General features: G+C 46.2%; 1 non-coding gene across 1 annotated transcript; it reads right to left on the bottom strand.

Annotated features, from left to right (window-relative positions):
- Positions 1-15,532: 15,532 nt before the first annotated feature.
- On the bottom strand, positions 15,533-15,605 carry TRNAL-CAA (transfer RNA leucine (anticodon CAA)). Its single transcript has one exon. It is a non-coding gene; the product is annotated as a tRNA-Leu (tRNA).
- Between the last annotated feature and the right edge of the window lie 1,348 nt (positions 15,606-16,953).

The following is a 16,953-nucleotide window of genomic DNA, read 5'->3' as shown; positions in this document are numbered from 1 at the left end:
GTGCTTAATAAATGAAATAAAGAAACGATAAATTAATGGAAAATATAGTGGATGAATAAACAACTTGCCGCAGGTGGGAACCGAACCCACAACCTTCGCATTTCGCGTGCGATGCTCTACCAATTGAGCTACCGCGCCGCCGTTTTCCCATCCACTTTCTTGGGTATTCATGTGTCCTATACTAGAAACCTGGAAGTGTTAGCCAGCGCCACCACTCACAGAACTTGGCGGCGGACGTGGAACGTCCTTGTTGCCGCAGGCGTCACGAGAACGTGATCTTTTTGGGTGTAGGCAACTGCTTAATAAACCCACATATGCTACCTGAAGGCATCAATGTTGCCGGATTCGAGACCCTCGTTATGTAATAAACGAGAAGAAAGGGGGTTAACCGAGGGGCCCGATTTTTACTAGTCATATCATAAGAAACCAACAAACACTGACACCAAGGACAACATAGGGGAAATTACTTGCGCCTAATAAATGAAATAAAGAAACGATAAATAATGGAAAATAGAGTGGATGAATAAACAACTTGCTGCAGGTGGGAACCGAACCCACAACCTTAGCATTTCGCGTGCGATGCTCTTCCAATTGAGCTACCGGGCCGCCGTTTTCCCATCCACTTTCTTGGGTATTTATGTGTCCTATAGCAGAAACCTGGGAGTGTTAGCCAGCACCACCACTCACAGAACTTGGCGGCGGACGTGGAATGTCCTTGTTGCCGCCGGCGTCACGTGAACGTGATCTTTCTGGGTGAAGGCAACTGGTCAATAAACCCACATATGCTACCTGAAGGCATCAATGTTGCCGCATTCGAGACTCTCGTTATGTAATAAACGAGAAGAAAGGGGGTTAACCGAGGGGCCGATTTTTATCTGTCACATCATAAGAAGCCAACAAACACTGACACCAAGGACACCATAGGGGAAATCACTTGTGGTTAATAAATGAAAAAAAGAAACGATAAATTAACGGAAAATAAAGTGGATGAATAAACAACTTGCCGCAGGTGGAAACCGAACCCAAAACCTTCGCATTTCGCGTGCGATGCTCTACCAAATGAGCAACCGCGCCGCCGTTATCCTATCCACTTTCTTGGGTATTTATGTGTCCAATAGGAGAAACCTGGGAGTGTTAGCCAGCGATACCACTCACAGAACTTGACGGCGGACGTGGAACGTCCTTGTTGCCGCAGGCGTCACGAGTACGTGATCTTTTTGGGTGAAGGCAACTGCTCAATAAACCCACATATGCTACCTGAAGGCGTCATTGTTGCCGGATTCGAGACCCTCGTTATGTAATATACGAGAAGAAAGGGGGTTAACCGAGCAGCCCGATTTTTACTAGTCATATCATAAGAAGCCAACAAACACTGACACCAAGGACACCATAGGGGATCACTTGTGGTTAATAAATGAAAAAAAGAAACGATAAATTAACGGAAAATAAAGTGGATGAATAAACAACTTGCCGCAGGTGGAAACCGAACCCAAAACCTTCGCATTTCGCGTGCGATGCTCGACCAATTGAGCTACCGCGCCGCCGTTATCCTATCCACTTTCTTGGGTATTTATGTGTCCAATAGTAGAAACCTGGGAGTGTTAGCCAGCGCCACCACTCACAGAACTTGGCGGCGGACGTGGAACGTCCTTGTTGCCGCAGGCGTCACGAGAACGTGATCTTTTTGGGTGAAGGCAACTGCTCAATAAACCCACATATGCTACCTGAAGGCGTCATTGTTGCCGGATTCGAGACTCTCGTTATGTAATAAACGAGAAGAAAGGGGGTTAACCGAGGGGCCCGATTTTTATTAGTTAATCATAAGAAGCCAACAAACACTGACACCAAGGACAACATGGGGGAAATTACTTGTGCCTAATAAATGAAATAAAGAAACGATAAAGTAATGGAAATAAAGTGGATGAAAATACAACTTGCCGCAGGTTGGAACCGAACCCACAACCTTCGCATTTCGCGTGCGATACTCTACCAATTGAGCTGCCACGCCGCCGTTTTCCCATCCACTTTCTTGGGTATTTATGTGGCCTATAGTAGAAACCTGGGAGTGTTAGCCAGCGCCACCACACACAAACCTTGGCGGTGGACGTGGAACGTCCTTGTTGCCGCAGGCGTCACGAGAACGGGATCTTTTTGGGTGAAGGCAACTGCTCAATAAACCCACATATGCTACCTGAAGGCATCAATGTTGCCGGATTCGAGACCATCGTCATGTAATAAATCAGAAGAAAGGGGGCTATCCGAGCGGCCTGATTTTTACTAGTCATATCATAAGAAGCCAACAAACACTGACACCAAGGACAAAATACGGGAAATTACTTGTGCTTAATAAATGAAATAAAGAAACGATAAATTAATGGAAATTAAAGTGGATGAGAAAACAACTTGCCGCAGGTGGGAACCGAGCCCACAATCTTCGCATTTCGCGTGCGATGCTCGACCAATTGAGCTACCGCGCCGCCGTTTTCCCATCCACTTTCTTGGGTATTTATGTGTGCAATAGTAGAAACCTGGGAGTGTTAGCCAACGCCACCACTCACAGACCTTGGCGGCGGACGTGGAATGTCCTTGTTGCCGCAGGCGTAACGAGAACGTGATCTTTTTGGGTGACGGCAACTGGTCAATAAACCCACATATGCTACCTGAAGGCATCAATGTTGCCGGATTCGAGCCCCTTGTTTTGTAATAAACGAGAAGAAAGGGGGTTAACCGAGGGGCCTCATTTTTATTAATCATATCATAAGAAGCCAACAAACACTGACACGAAGGACAACATAGGGGAAATTATTTGTGCTTAATAAATGAAATGAAGAAGCGATAAATTATGGAAACTAAAGTGGATGAAAAAACAACTTGCCGCCGGTGGGAAGCGAACCCACAACCTTCGCATTTCGCGTGCGATGCTCTACCAATTGAGCTACCGCGCCGCCGTTTTCCCATCCACTTTCTTGGGTATTTATGTGTCCTATGGTAGAAACATGGGAGTGTTAGCCAGCGCCATCACTTACAGACCTTGGCGGCGTGCGTGGAACGTCCTTGTTGCCGCAGGCTTCACGAGAACGTGATCTTTTCGGGTGACGGCAACTGGTCAATAAACCCACATTTGCTACCTGAAGGCATCAATGTTGCCGGATTCGAGCCCCTTGTTTTGTAATAAACGAGAAGAAAGGGGGTTAACCGAGGGGCCTCATTTTTATCAATCATATCATAAGAAGCCAACAAACACTGACACGAAGGACAACATAGGGGAAATTATTTGTGCTTAATAAATGAAATGAAGAAGCGATAAATTATGGAAACTAAAGTGGATGAAAAAACAACTTGCCGCCGGTGGGAAGCGAACCCACAACCTTCGCATTTCGCGTGCGATGCTCTACCAATTGAGCTACCGGGCCGCCGTATTCCCATCCACTTTCGTGGGTATTTATGTGTCCTATACTAGAAACTTGGGAGTGTTAGCCAGCGCCACCACTTACAGACCTTGGCGGCGTGCGTGGAACGTCCATGTTGCCGCAGGCGTCACGAGAACGTGATCTTTTCGGGTGACGGCAACTGGTCAATAAACCCACGTATGCTACCTGAAGGTATCACTGTTGCCGGATTCGAGACCCTCGTTATGTAATAAACGAGAAGAAAGGGGGTTAACCGAGCGGCCTGATTTTTACTAGTCATATCATAAGAAGCCAACAAACACTGACACCAAGGACAACATAGGGGAAATCACTTGTGCTTAATAAATGAAAAAAAGAAACGATAAATTATTGGAAATTAAAGTGGATTAAAATACAACTTGCCGCAGGTGGGAACCGAACCAACAACCTTCACATTTCGCGTGCGATACTCCACCAATTGAGCTACACGCCGCCGTTTTCCCATCCTCTTTCTTGGGTGTTTATGTGTCCTAAAGTAGAAACCTGGGAGTGTCAGCCAACGCCACCACTCACAGACCTTGGCAGCGGACGTGGAATGTCCTTGTTGCCGCAGGCGTAACGAGAACGTGATCTTTTTGGGTGAGGGCAACTGGTCAATAAACCCACATATGCTACCTGAAGGCATCAATGTTGCCGCATTCGAGACCCTCGTTACGTAATAAAGGAGAAGAAAGGTTGTTAACCGAGGGGCCCGATTTTTATTAATCATATCACAAGAAGCCAACAAACACTGGCACCAAGGACAACATAGGGGAAATTACTTGTGCTTAATAAATGAAATAAAGAAACGATAAATTAATGGAAAATATAGTGGATGAAAAAACAACTAGCCGCAGGTGGGAACCGAACCCACAACCTTCGCATTTCGCGTGCGATACTCTACCAATTGAGCTGCCACGCCGCCGTTTTCCCATCCACTTTCTTGGGTATTTATGTGTCCTATAGTAGAAACCTGGGAGTGTTAGCCAGCGCCACCACACACAAACCTTGGCGGTGGACGTGGAACGTCCTTGTTGCCGCAGGCGTCACGAGAACGGGATCTTTTTGGGTGAAGGCAACTGCTCAATAAACCCACATATGCTACCTGAAGGCATCAATGTTGCCGGATTCGAGACCATCGTCATGTAATAAATCAGAAGAAAGGGGGCTATCCGAGCGGCCTGATTTTTACTAGTCATATCATAAGAAGCCAACAAACACTGACACCAAGGACAAAATACGGGAAATTACTTGTGCTTAATAAATGAAATAAAGAAACGATAAATTAATGGAAATTAAAGTGGATGAGAAAACAACTTGCCGCAGGTGGGAACCGAGCCCACAATCTTCGCATTTCGCGTGCGATGCTCGACCAATTGAGCTACCGCGCCGCCGTTTTCCCATCCACTTTCTTGGGTATTTATGTGTGCAATAGTAGAAACCTGGGAGTGTTAGCCAACGCCACCACTCACAGACCTTGGCGGCGGACGTGGAATGTCCTTGTTGCCGCAGGCGTAACGAGAACGTGATCTTTTTGGGTGACGGCAACTGGTCAATAAACCCACATATGCTACCTGAAGGCATCAATGTTGCCGGATTCGAGCCCCTTGTTTTGTAATAAACGAGAAGAAAGGGGGTTAACCGAGGGGCCTCATTTTTATTAATCATATCATAAGAAGCCAACAAACACTGACACGAAGGACAACATAGGGGAAATTATTTGTGCTTAATAAATGAAATGAAGAAGCGATAAATTATGGAAACTAAAGTGGATGAAAAAACAACTTGCCGCCGGTGGGAAGCGAACCCACAACCTTCGCATTTCGCGTGCGATGCTCTACCAATTGAGCTACCGCGCCGCCGTTTTCCCATCCACTTTCTTGGGTATTTATGTGTCCTATGGTAGAAACATGGGAGTGTTAGCCAGCGCCATCACTTACAGACCTTGGCGGCGTGCGTGGAACGTCCTTGTTGCCGCAGGCTTCACGAGAACGTGATCTTTTCGGGTGACGGCAACTGGTCAATAAACCCACATTTGCTACCTGAAGGCATCAATGTTGCCGGATTCGAGCCCCTTGTTTTGTAATAAACGAGAAGAAAGGGGGTTAACCGAGGGGCCTCATTTTTATCAATCATATCATAAGAAGCCAACAAACACTGACACGAAGGACGACATAGGGGAAATTATTTGTGCTTAATAAATGAAATGAAGAAGCGATAAATTATGGAAACTAAAGTGGATGAAAAAACAACTTGCCGCCGGTGGGAAGCGAACCCACAACCTTCGCATTTCGCGTGCGATGCTCTACCAATTGAGCTACCGGGCCGCCGTATTCCCATCCACTTTCGTGGGTATTTATGTGTCCTATACTAGAAACTTGGGAGTGTTAGCCAGCGCCACCACTTACAGACCTTGGCGGCGTGCGTGGAACGTCCATGTTGCCGCAGGCGTCACGAGAACGTGATCTTTTCGGGTGACGGCAACTGGTCAATAAACCCACGTATGCTACCTGAAGGTATCACTGTTGCCGGATTCGAGACCCTCGTTATGTAATAAACGAGAAGAAAGGGGGTTAACCGAGCGGCCCGATTTTTACTAGTCATATCATAAGAAGCCAACAAACACTGACACCAAGGACAACATAGGGGAAATCACTTGTGCTTAATAAATGAAAAAAAGAAACGATAAATTATTGGAAATTAAAGTGGATTAAAATACAACTTGCCGCAGGTGGGAACCGAACCAACAACCTTCACATTTCGCGTGCGATACTCCACCAATTGAGCTACACGCCGCCGTTTTCCCATCCTCTTTCTTGGGTGTTTATGTGTCCTAAAGTAGAAACCTGGGAGTGTCAGCCAACGCCACCACTCACAGACCTTGGCAGCGGACGTGGAATGTCCTTGTTGCCGCAGGCGTAACGAGAACGTGATCTTTTTGGGTGAGGGCAACTGGTCAATAAACCCACATATGCTACCTGAAGGCATCAATGTTGCCGCATTCGAGACCCTCGTTACGTAATAAAGGAGAAGAAAGGTTGTTAACCGAGGGGCCCGATTTTTATTAATCATATCACAAGAAGCCAACAAACACTGGCACCAAGGACAACATAGGGGAAATTACTTGTGCTTAATAAATGAAATAAAGAAACGATAAATTAATGGAAAATATAGTGGATGAAAAAACAACTAGCCGCAGGTGGGAACCGAACCCACAACCTTCGCATTTCGCGTGCGATACTCTACCAATTGAGCTGCCACGCCGCCGTTTTCCCATCCACTTTCTTGGGTATTTATGTGTCCTATAGTAGAAACCTGGGAGTGTTAGCCAGCGCCACCACACACAAACCTTGGCGGTGGACGTGGAACGTCCTTGTTGCCGCAGGCGTCACGAGAACGGGATCTTTTTGGGTGAAGGCAACTGCTCAATAAACCCACATATGCTACCTGAAGGCATCAATGTTGCCGGATTCGAGACCATCGTCATGTAATAAATCAGAAGAAAGGGGGCTATCCGAGCGGCCTGATTTTTACTAGTCATATCATAAGAAGCCAACAAACACTGACACCAAGGACAAAATACGGGAAATTACTTGTGCTTAATAAATGAAATAAAGAAACGATAAATTAATGGAAATTAAAGTGGATGAGAAAACAACTTGCCGCAGGTGGGAACCGAGCCCACAATCTTCGCATTTCGCGTGCGATGCTCGACCAATTGAGCTACCGCGCCGCCGTTTTCCCATCCACTTTCTTGGGTATTTATGTGTGCAATAGTAGAAACCTGGGAGTGTTAGCCAACGCCACCACTCACAGACCTTGGCGGCGGACGTGGAATGTCCTTGTTGCCGCAGGCGTAACGAGAACGTGATCTTTTTGGGTGACGGCAACTGGTCAATAAACCCACATATGCTACCTGAAGGCATCAATGTTGCCGGATTCGAGCCCCTTGTTTTGTAATAAACGAGAAGAAAGGGGGTTAACCGAGGGGCCTCATTTTTATTAATCATATCATAAGAAGCCAACAAACACTGACACGAAGGACAACATAGGGGAAATTATTTGTGCTTAATAAATGAAATGAAGAAGCGATAAATTATGGAAACTAAAGTGGATGAAAAAACAACTTGCCGCCGGTGGGAAGCGAACCCACAACCTTCGCATTTCGCGTGCGATGCTCTACCAATTGAGCTACCGCGCCGCCGTTTTCCCATCCACTTTCTTGGGTATTTATGTGTCCTATGGTAGAAACATGGGAGTGTTAGCCAGCGCCATCACTTACAGACCTTGGCGGCGTGCGTGGAACGTCCTTGTTGCCGCAGGCTTCACGAGAACGTGATCTTTTCGGGTGACGGCAACTGGTCAATAAACGCACATTTGCTACCTGAAGGCATCAATGTTGCCGGATTCGAGCCCCTTGTTTTGTAATAAACGAGAAGAAAGGGGGTTAACCGAGGGGCCTCATTTTTATCAATCATATCATAAGAAGCCAACAAACACTGACACGAAGGACAACATAGGGGAAATTATTTGTGCTTAATAAATGAAATGAAGAAGCGATAAATTATGGAAACTAAAGTGGATGAAAAAACAACTTGCCGCCGGTGGGAAGCGAACCCACAACCTTCGCATTTCGCGTGCGATGCTCTACCAATTGAGCTACCGGGCCGCCGTATTCCCATCCACTTTCGTGGGTATTTATGTGTCCTATACTAGAAACTTGGGAGTGTTAGCCAGCGCCACCACTTACAGACCTTGGCGGCGTGCGTGGAACGTCCATGTTGCCGCAGGCGTCACGAGAACGTGATCTTTTCGGGTGACGGCAACTGGTCAATAAACCCACGTATGCTACCTGAAGGTATCACTGTTGCCGGATTCGAGACCCTCGTTATGTAATAAACGAGAAGAAAGGGGGTTAACCGAGCGGCCCGATTTTTACTAGTCATATCATAAGAAGCCAACAAACACTGACACCAAGGACAACATAGGGGAAATCACTTGTGCTTAATAAATGAAAAAAAGAAACGATAAATTATTGGAAATTAAAGTGGATTAAAATACAACTTGCCGCAGGTGGGAACCGAACCAACAACCTTCACATTTCGCGTGCGATACTCCACCAATTGAGCTACACGCCGCCGTTTTCCCATCCTCTTTCTTGGGTGTTTATGTGTCCTAAAGTAGAAACCTGGGAGTGTCAGCCAACGCCACCACTCACAGACCTTGGCAGCGGACGTGGAATGTCCTTGTTGCCGCAGGCGTAACGAGAACGTGATCTTTTTGGGTGAGGGCAACTGGTCAATAAACCCACATATGCTACCTGAAGGCATCAATGTTGCCGCATTCGAGACCCTCGTTACGTAATAAAGGAGAAGAAAGGTTGTTAACCGAGGGGCCCGATTTTTATTATTCCTATCACAAGAAGCCAACAAACACTGATTCCAAGGACAACATAGGGAAAATTACTTGTGCTTAATAAATTAAAAAAGGAAACGATAAATTATTGGAAAATAAAGTGGATGAATAAACAACTTGCCGCAGGTGGAAACCGAACCCACAACCTTCGCATTTCGCGTGCGATGCTCTTCCAATTGAGCTACCGCGCCGCCGTTTTCCCATCCACTTTCTTGGGTATTTGTGTGTCCTATAGTAGAAACTTGGGAGTGTTAGCCAGCGCCATCACTTGCAGACCTTGGCGGCGGACGTGGAACGTCCTTGTTGCCGCAGGCGTCACGAGAACGTGATCTTTTCGGGTGACGGCAACTGGTCAATAAACCCACATATGTTACCTGAAGGCATCACTGTTGCCGGATTCGAGACCCTCGTTATGTAATAAACGAGAAGAAAGGGGGTTAACCGAGGGGCCTCATTTTTATTAATCATATCATCAGAAGCCAACAAACACTGACACCAAGGACAACATAGGGGAAATTATTTGTGCTTAATAAATTAAAAAAGGAAACGATAAACTATTGGAAAATAAAGTGGATGAATAAACAACTTGCCGCAGGTGGGAACCGAACCCACAACCTTCGCATTTCGCGTGCGATGCTCTTCCAATTGAGCTACCGCGCCGCCGTTTTCCCATCCACTTTCTTGGGTATTTGTGTGTTCTATAGTAGAAACTTGGGAGTGTTAGCCAGCGCCACCACTCACAGACTTTGGCGGCGGACGTGGAACGTCCTTGTTGCCGCAGGCGTCACGAGAACGTGATCTTTTTGGGTGGAGGCAACTGGTCAATAAACCCACATATGCTACCTGAAGGCATCACTGTTGCCGGATTCGAGACCCTCGTTATGTAATAAACGAGAAGAAAGGGGGTTAACCGAGCGGCCCGATTTTTACTAGTCATATCATAAGAAGCCAACAAACACTGACACCAAGGACAACATAGGGGAAATCACTTGTGCTTAATAAATGAAAAAAAGAAACGATAAATTATTGGAAATTAAAGTGGATGAAAATACAACTTGCCGCAGGTGGGAACCGAACCAACAACCTTCACATTTCGCGTGCGATACTCCACCAATTGAGCTACACGCCGCCGTTTTCCCATCCTCTTTCTTGGGTGTTTTTGTGTCCTATAGTAGAAACCTGGGAGTGTTAGCCAACGCCACCACTCACAGACCTTGGCAGCGGACGTGGAATGTCCTTGTTGCCGCAGGCGTAACGAGAACGTGATCTTTTTGGGTGAGGGCAACTGGTCAATAAACCCACATATGCTACCTGAAGGCATCAATGTTGCGGCATTCGAGACACTCGTTACGTAATAAAGGAGAAGAAAGGTTGTTAACCGAGGGGCCCGATTTTTATTAATCATATCACAAGAAGCCAACAAACACTGACACCAAGGACAACATAGGGGAAATTACTTGTGCTTAGTAAATGAAATAAAGAAACGATAAATTAATGGAAAATATAGTGGATGAATAAACAACTTGCCGCAGGTGGGAACCGAACCCACAACCTTCGCATTTCGCGTGCGATGCTCTACCAATTGAGCTACCGCGCCGCCGTTTTCCCATCCACTTTCTTGGGTATTTATGTGTCTTATAGTAGAAACCTGGGAGTGTTAGCCAGCGCCACCACTCACAGAACTTGGCGGCGGACGTGGAACGTCCTTGTTGCCGCAGGCGTGATGAGAACGTGATCTTTTTTTGTGAAGGCAACTGCTCAATAAACCCACATATGCTACCTGAAGGCATCACTGTTGCCGGATTCGAGACCCTCGTTATGTAATAAACGAGAAGAAAGGGGGTTAACCGAGCGGCCCGATTTTTACTAGTCATATCATAAGAAGCCAACAAACACTGACACCAAGGACAACATAGGGGAAATCACTTGTGCTTAATAAATGAAAAAAAGAAACGATAAATTATTGGAAATTAAAGTGGATGAAAATACAACTTGCCGCAGGTGGGAACCGAACCAACAACCTTCACATTTCGCGTGCGATACTCCACCAATTGAGCTACACGCCGCCGTTTTCCCATCCTCTTTCTTGGGTGTTTTTGTGTCCTATAGTAGAAACCTGGGAGTGTTAGCCAACGCCACCACTCACAGACCTTGGCAGCGGACGTGGAATGTCCTTGTTGCCGCAGGCGTAACGAGAACGTGATCTTTTTGGGTGAGGGCAACTGGTCAATAAACCCACATATGCTACCTGAAGGCATCAATGTTGCGGCATTCGAGACACTCGTTACGTAATAAAGGAGAAGAAAGGTTGTTAACCGAGGGGCCCGATTTTTATTAATCATATCACAAGAAGCCAACAAACACTGACACCAAGGACAACATAGGGGAAATTACTTGTGCTTAATAAATGAAATAAAGAAACGATAAATTAATGGAAAATATAGTGGATGAATAAACAACTTGCCGCAGGTGGGAACCGAACCCACAACCTTCGCATTTCGCGTGCGATGCTCTACCAATTGAGCTACCGCGCCGCCGTTTTCCCATCCACTTTCTTGGGTATTTATGTGTCCTATAGTAGAAACCTGGGAGTGTTAGCCAGCGCCACCACTCACAGAACTTGGCGGCGGACGTGGAACGTCCTTGTTGCCGCAGGCGTGATGAGAACGTGATCTTTTTTTGTGAAGGCAACTGCTCAATAAACCCACATATGCTACCTGAAGGCATCAATGTTGCCGGATTCGAGACCCTCGTTATGTAATAAACGAGAAGAAAGGGGGTTAACCGAGGGGCCCGATTTTTATTAGTCACATCATAAGAAGCCAACAAACACTGACTCCAAGGACAACATAGGGGAAATTACTTGTGCCTAATAAATGAAATAAAGAAACGAAAAATTAATGAAAATTAAAGTGGGTGAATAAACAACTTGCCGCAGGTGGGAACCGAACCCACAACCTTCGCATTTCGCGTGCGATGCTCTACCAATTGAGCTACCGCGCCGCCGTTTTCCTATCCACTTTCTTGGGTATTTATGTGTCCAATAGTAGAAACCTGGGAGTGTTAGCCAGCACCACCACTCACAGAACTTGGCGGCGGACATGGCCGCAGGCGTCACGTCCTTGTTGCCGCAGGCGTCACGAGAACGTGATCTTTTTGGGTGAAGGCAACTGCTCAATAATCCCACAGATGCTACCTGAAGGCGTCATTGTTGCCGGATTCGAGACCCTCGTTATGTAATAAACGAGAAGAAAGGGGGTTAACCGAGCGGCCCGATTTTTACTAGTCATATCATAAGAAGCCAACAAACACTGACACCAAGGACACCCTAGGGGAAATCACTTGTGGTTAATAAATGAAAAAAAGAAACGATAAATTAACGGAAAATAAAGTGCATGAATAAACAACTTGCCGCAGGTGGAAACCGAAACCAAAACCTTCGCATTTCGCGTGCGATGCTCTACCAATTGAGCAACCGCGCCGCCGTATTCCCATCCACTTTCTTGGGTATTTATGTGTCCTATACTAGAAACTTGGGAGTGTTAGCCAGCGCCACCACTTACAGACCTTGGCGGCGTGCGTGGAACGTCCTTGTTGCCGCAGGCGTCACGAGAACGTGATCTTTTCGGGTGACGGCAACTGGTCAATAAACCCACATATGCTACCTGAAGGCATCACTGTTGCCGGATTCGAGACCCTCGTTATGTAATAAACGAGAAGAAAGGGGGTTAACCGAGCGGCCCGATATTTACTAGTCATATCATAAGAAGCCAACAAACACTGACACCAAGGACTACATAGGGGAAATTACTTGTGCTTAATAAATGAAATAAAGAAACTATAAATAATGGAAAATAAAGTGGATGAATAAACAACTTGCTGCAGGTGGGAACCGTACCCACAACCTTCGCATTTCGCGTGCGATGCTCTTCCAATTGAGCTACCGCGCCGCCGTTTTCCCATCCACTTTCTTGGGTATTTATGTGTCCAATAGTAGAAACCTGGGAGTGTTAGCCAGCACCACCACTCACAGAACTTGGCGGCGGACGTGGAACGTCCTTGTTGCCGCAGGCGTGATGAGAACGTGATCTTTTTTGGTGAAGGCAACTGCTCAATAAACCCACATATGCTACCTGAAGGCATCAATGTTGCCGGATTCGAGACCCTCGTTATGTAATAAACGAGAAGAAAGGGGGTTAACCGAGGGGCCCGATTTTTATTAGTCACATCATAAGAAGCCAACAAACACTGACACCAAGGACAACATGGGGGAAATTACTTATGCCTAATAAATGAAATACAGAAACGAAAAATTAATGAAAATTAAAGTGGGTGAATAAACAACTTGCCGCAGGTGGGAACCGAACCCACAACCTTCGCATTTCGCGTGCGATGCTCTACCAATTGAGCAACCGCGCCGCCGTATTCCCATCCACGTTCTTGGGTATTTATGTGTCCTATACTAGAAACTTGGGAGTGTTAGCCAGCGCCACCACTTACAGACCTTGGCGGCGTGCGTGGAACGTCCTTGTTGCCGCAGGCGTCACGAGAACGTGATCTTTTCGGGTGACGGCAACTGGTCAATAAACCCACATATGCTACCTGAAGGCATCCCTGTTGCCGGATTCGAGACCCTCGTTATGTAATAAACGAGAAGAAAGGGGGTTAACCGAGCGGCCCGATATTTACTAGTCATATCATAAGAAGCCAACAAACACTGACACCAAGGACTACATAGGGGAAATTACTTGTGCTTAATAAATGAAATAAAGAAACGATAAATTTTTGGAAATTAAAGTGGATGAAAAAACAACTTGCCGCCGGTGGGAAGCGAACCCACAACCTTCGCATTTCGCGTGCGATGCTCTACCATTTGAGCTATATGCCGCCGTTTTCCCATCCTCTTTCTTGGGTGTTTATGTGTCCTATACTAGAAACCTGGGAGTGTTAGCCAACGCCACCACTCACAGACCTTGGCAGCGGACGTGGAATGTCCTTGTTGCCGCAGGCGTAACGAGAACGTGATCTTTTTGGGTGAGGGCAACTGGTCAATAAACCCACATATGCTACCTGAAGGCATCAATGTTGCCGCATTCGGTACCCTCGTTACGTAATAAAGGAGAAGAAAGGTTGTTAACCGAGGGGCCCGATTTTTATTAATCATATCACAAGAAGCCAACAAACACTGACACCAAGGACAACATAGGGGAAATTACTTGTGCTTAATAAATGAAATAAAGAAACGATTAATTAATGGAAAATATAGTGGATGAATAAACAACTTGCCGCAGGTGGGAACCGAACCCACAACCTTCGCATTTCGCGTGCGATGCTCTACCAATTGAGCTACCGCGCCGCCGTTTTCCCATACACTTTCTTGGGTATTTGTGTGTCCTATAGTAGAAACTTGGGAGTGTTAGCCAGCGCCATCACTTACAGACCTTGGCGGCGGACGTGCAACGTCCTTGTTGCCGCAGGCGTCACGAGAACGTGATCTTTTCGGGTGACGGCAACTGGTCAATAAACCCACATATGCTACCTGAAGGCATCACTGTTGCTGGATTCGAGACCCTCGTTATATAATAAACGAGAAGAAAGGGGGTTAACCGAGGGGCCTCATTTTTACTAGTCATATCATAAGACGCCAACAAACACTGACACCAAGGACAACATAGGGGAAATTACTTGTGCCTAATAAATGAAATTAAGGAACGATAATTGATGGAAAATAAAGTGGATGAATAAACAACTTGCTGCGGGTGGGAACAGGACCCACAACCTTCGCATTTCGCGTGAGACACTCTACCAATTGAGCTACCGCGCCGTCGTTTTCCCATCCACTTTCTTGGGTATTTGTGTGTCCTATAGTAGAAACTTGGGAGTGTTAGCCAGCGCCATCACTTACAGACCTTGGCGGCGGACGTGGAACGTCCTTGTTGCCGCAGGCGTCACGAGAACGTGATTTTTTCGGGTGACGGCAACTGGTCAATAAACCCACATATGCTACCTGAAGGCATCAATGTTGCCGCATTCGAGACCCTCGTTATGTAATAAATGAGAAGAAAGGGGGTTAACCGAGGGGCCCGATTTTTATTATTCCTATCACAAGAAGCCAACAAACACTGATTCCAAGGACAACATAGGGGAAATTACTTGTGCTTAATAAATTAAAAAAGGAAACGATAAATTATTGGAAAATAAAGTGGATGAATAAACAACTTGCCGCAGGTGGGAACCGAACCCACAACCTTCGCATTTCGCGTGCGATGCTCTTCCAATTGAGCTACCGCGCCGCCGTTTTCCCATCCACTTTCTTGGGTATTTGTGTGTCCTATAGTAGAAACTTGGGAGTGTTAGCCAGCGCCATCACTTACAGACCTTGGCGGCGGACGTGGAACGTCCTTGTTGCCGCAGGCGTCACGAGAACGTGATTTTTTCGGGTGACGGCAACTGGTCAATAAACCCACATATGCTACCTGAAGGCATCACTGTTGCCGGATTCGAGACCCTCGTTATGTAATAAACGAGAAGAAAGGGGGTTAACCGAGCGGCCCGATTTTTACTAGTCATATCATAAGAAGCCAACAAACACTGACACCAAGGACAACATAGGGGAAATTATTTGTGCTTAATAACTGAACTAAAGAAACTATAAATTAATGGAAATTAAAGTGGATGAAAAAACAACTTGCCGCAGGTAGGAACCGCACCCACAGCCTTCGCATTTTGAGTGCGATGCTCTACCAATTGAGCTACCGCGCCACCGTTTTCCCATCCACTTTCTTGGGTATTTGTGTGTCCTATAGTAGAAACTTGGGAGTGTTAGCCAGCGCCATCACTTACAGACCTTGGCGGCGTGCGTGGAACGTCCTTGTTGCCGCAGGCTTCACGAGAACGTGATCTTTTCGGGTGACGGCAACTGGTCAATAAACCCACATATGCTACCTGAAGGCATCAATGTTGCCGGATTCGAGCCCCTTGTTTTGTAATAAACGAGAAGAAAGGGGGTTAACCGAGGGGCCTCATTTTTATTAATCATATCATCAGAAGCCAACAAACACTGACACCAAGGACAACATAGGGGAAATTATTTGTGCTTAATAAATTAAAAAAGGAAACGATGAATTATTGGAAAATAAAGTGGATGAATAAACAACTTGCCGCAGGTGGGAACCGAACCCACAACCTTCGCATTTCGCGTGCGATGCTCTTCCAATTGAGCTACCGCGCCGCCGTTTTCCCATCCACTTTCTTGGGTATTTGTGTGTCCTATAGTAGAAACTTGGGAGTGTTAGCCAGCGCCACCACTCACAGACTTTGGCGGCGGACGTGGAACGTCCTTGTTGCCGCAGGCGTCACGAGAACGTGATCTTTTCGGGTGACGGCAACTGGTCAATAAACCCACATATGCTACCTGAAGGCATTATGTTGCCGGATTCGAGACCCTCGTTATGTAATAAACGAGAAGAAAGGGGGTTAACCGAGCGGCCCGATTTTTACTAGTCATATCATAAGAAGCCAACAAACACTGACACCAAGGACAACATAGGGGAAATCACTTGTGCTTAATAAATGAAAAAAAGAAACGATAAATTATTGGAAATTAAAGTGGATGAAAATACAACTTGCCGCAGGTGGGAACCGAACCAACAACCTTCACATTTCGCGTGCGATACTCCACCAATTGAGCTACACGCCGCCGTTTTCCCATCCTCTTTCTTGGGTGTTTATGTGTCCTATAGTAGAAACCTGGGAGTGTTAGCCAACGCCACCACTCACAGACCTTGGCAGCGGACGTGGAATGTCCTTGTTGCCGCAGGCGTAACGAGAACGTGATCTTTTTGGGTGAGGGCAACTGGTCAATAAACCCACATATGCTACCTGAAGGCATCAATGTTGCGGCATTCGAGACCCTCGTTACGTAATAAAGGAGAAGAAAGGTTGTTAACCGAGGGGCCCGATTTTTATTAATCATATCACAAGAAGCCAACAAACACTGACACCAAGGACAACATAGGGGAAATTACTTGTGCTTAATAAATGAAATAAAGAAACGATAAATAAATGGAAAATATAGTGGATGAATAAACAACTTGCCGCAGGTGGGAAC

The sequence above is a fragment of the Dermacentor andersoni genome, chromosome 7 (genome assembly GCF_023375885.2).
Source record: "Dermacentor andersoni chromosome 7, qqDerAnde1_hic_scaffold, whole genome shotgun sequence".
NCBI classification, from domain to species: domain Eukaryota; kingdom Metazoa; phylum Arthropoda; class Arachnida; order Ixodida; family Ixodidae; genus Dermacentor; species Dermacentor andersoni.
Note: the sequence above shows the minus strand (reverse complement) of the source record. Positions and strands in the feature narration are given on the sequence as shown.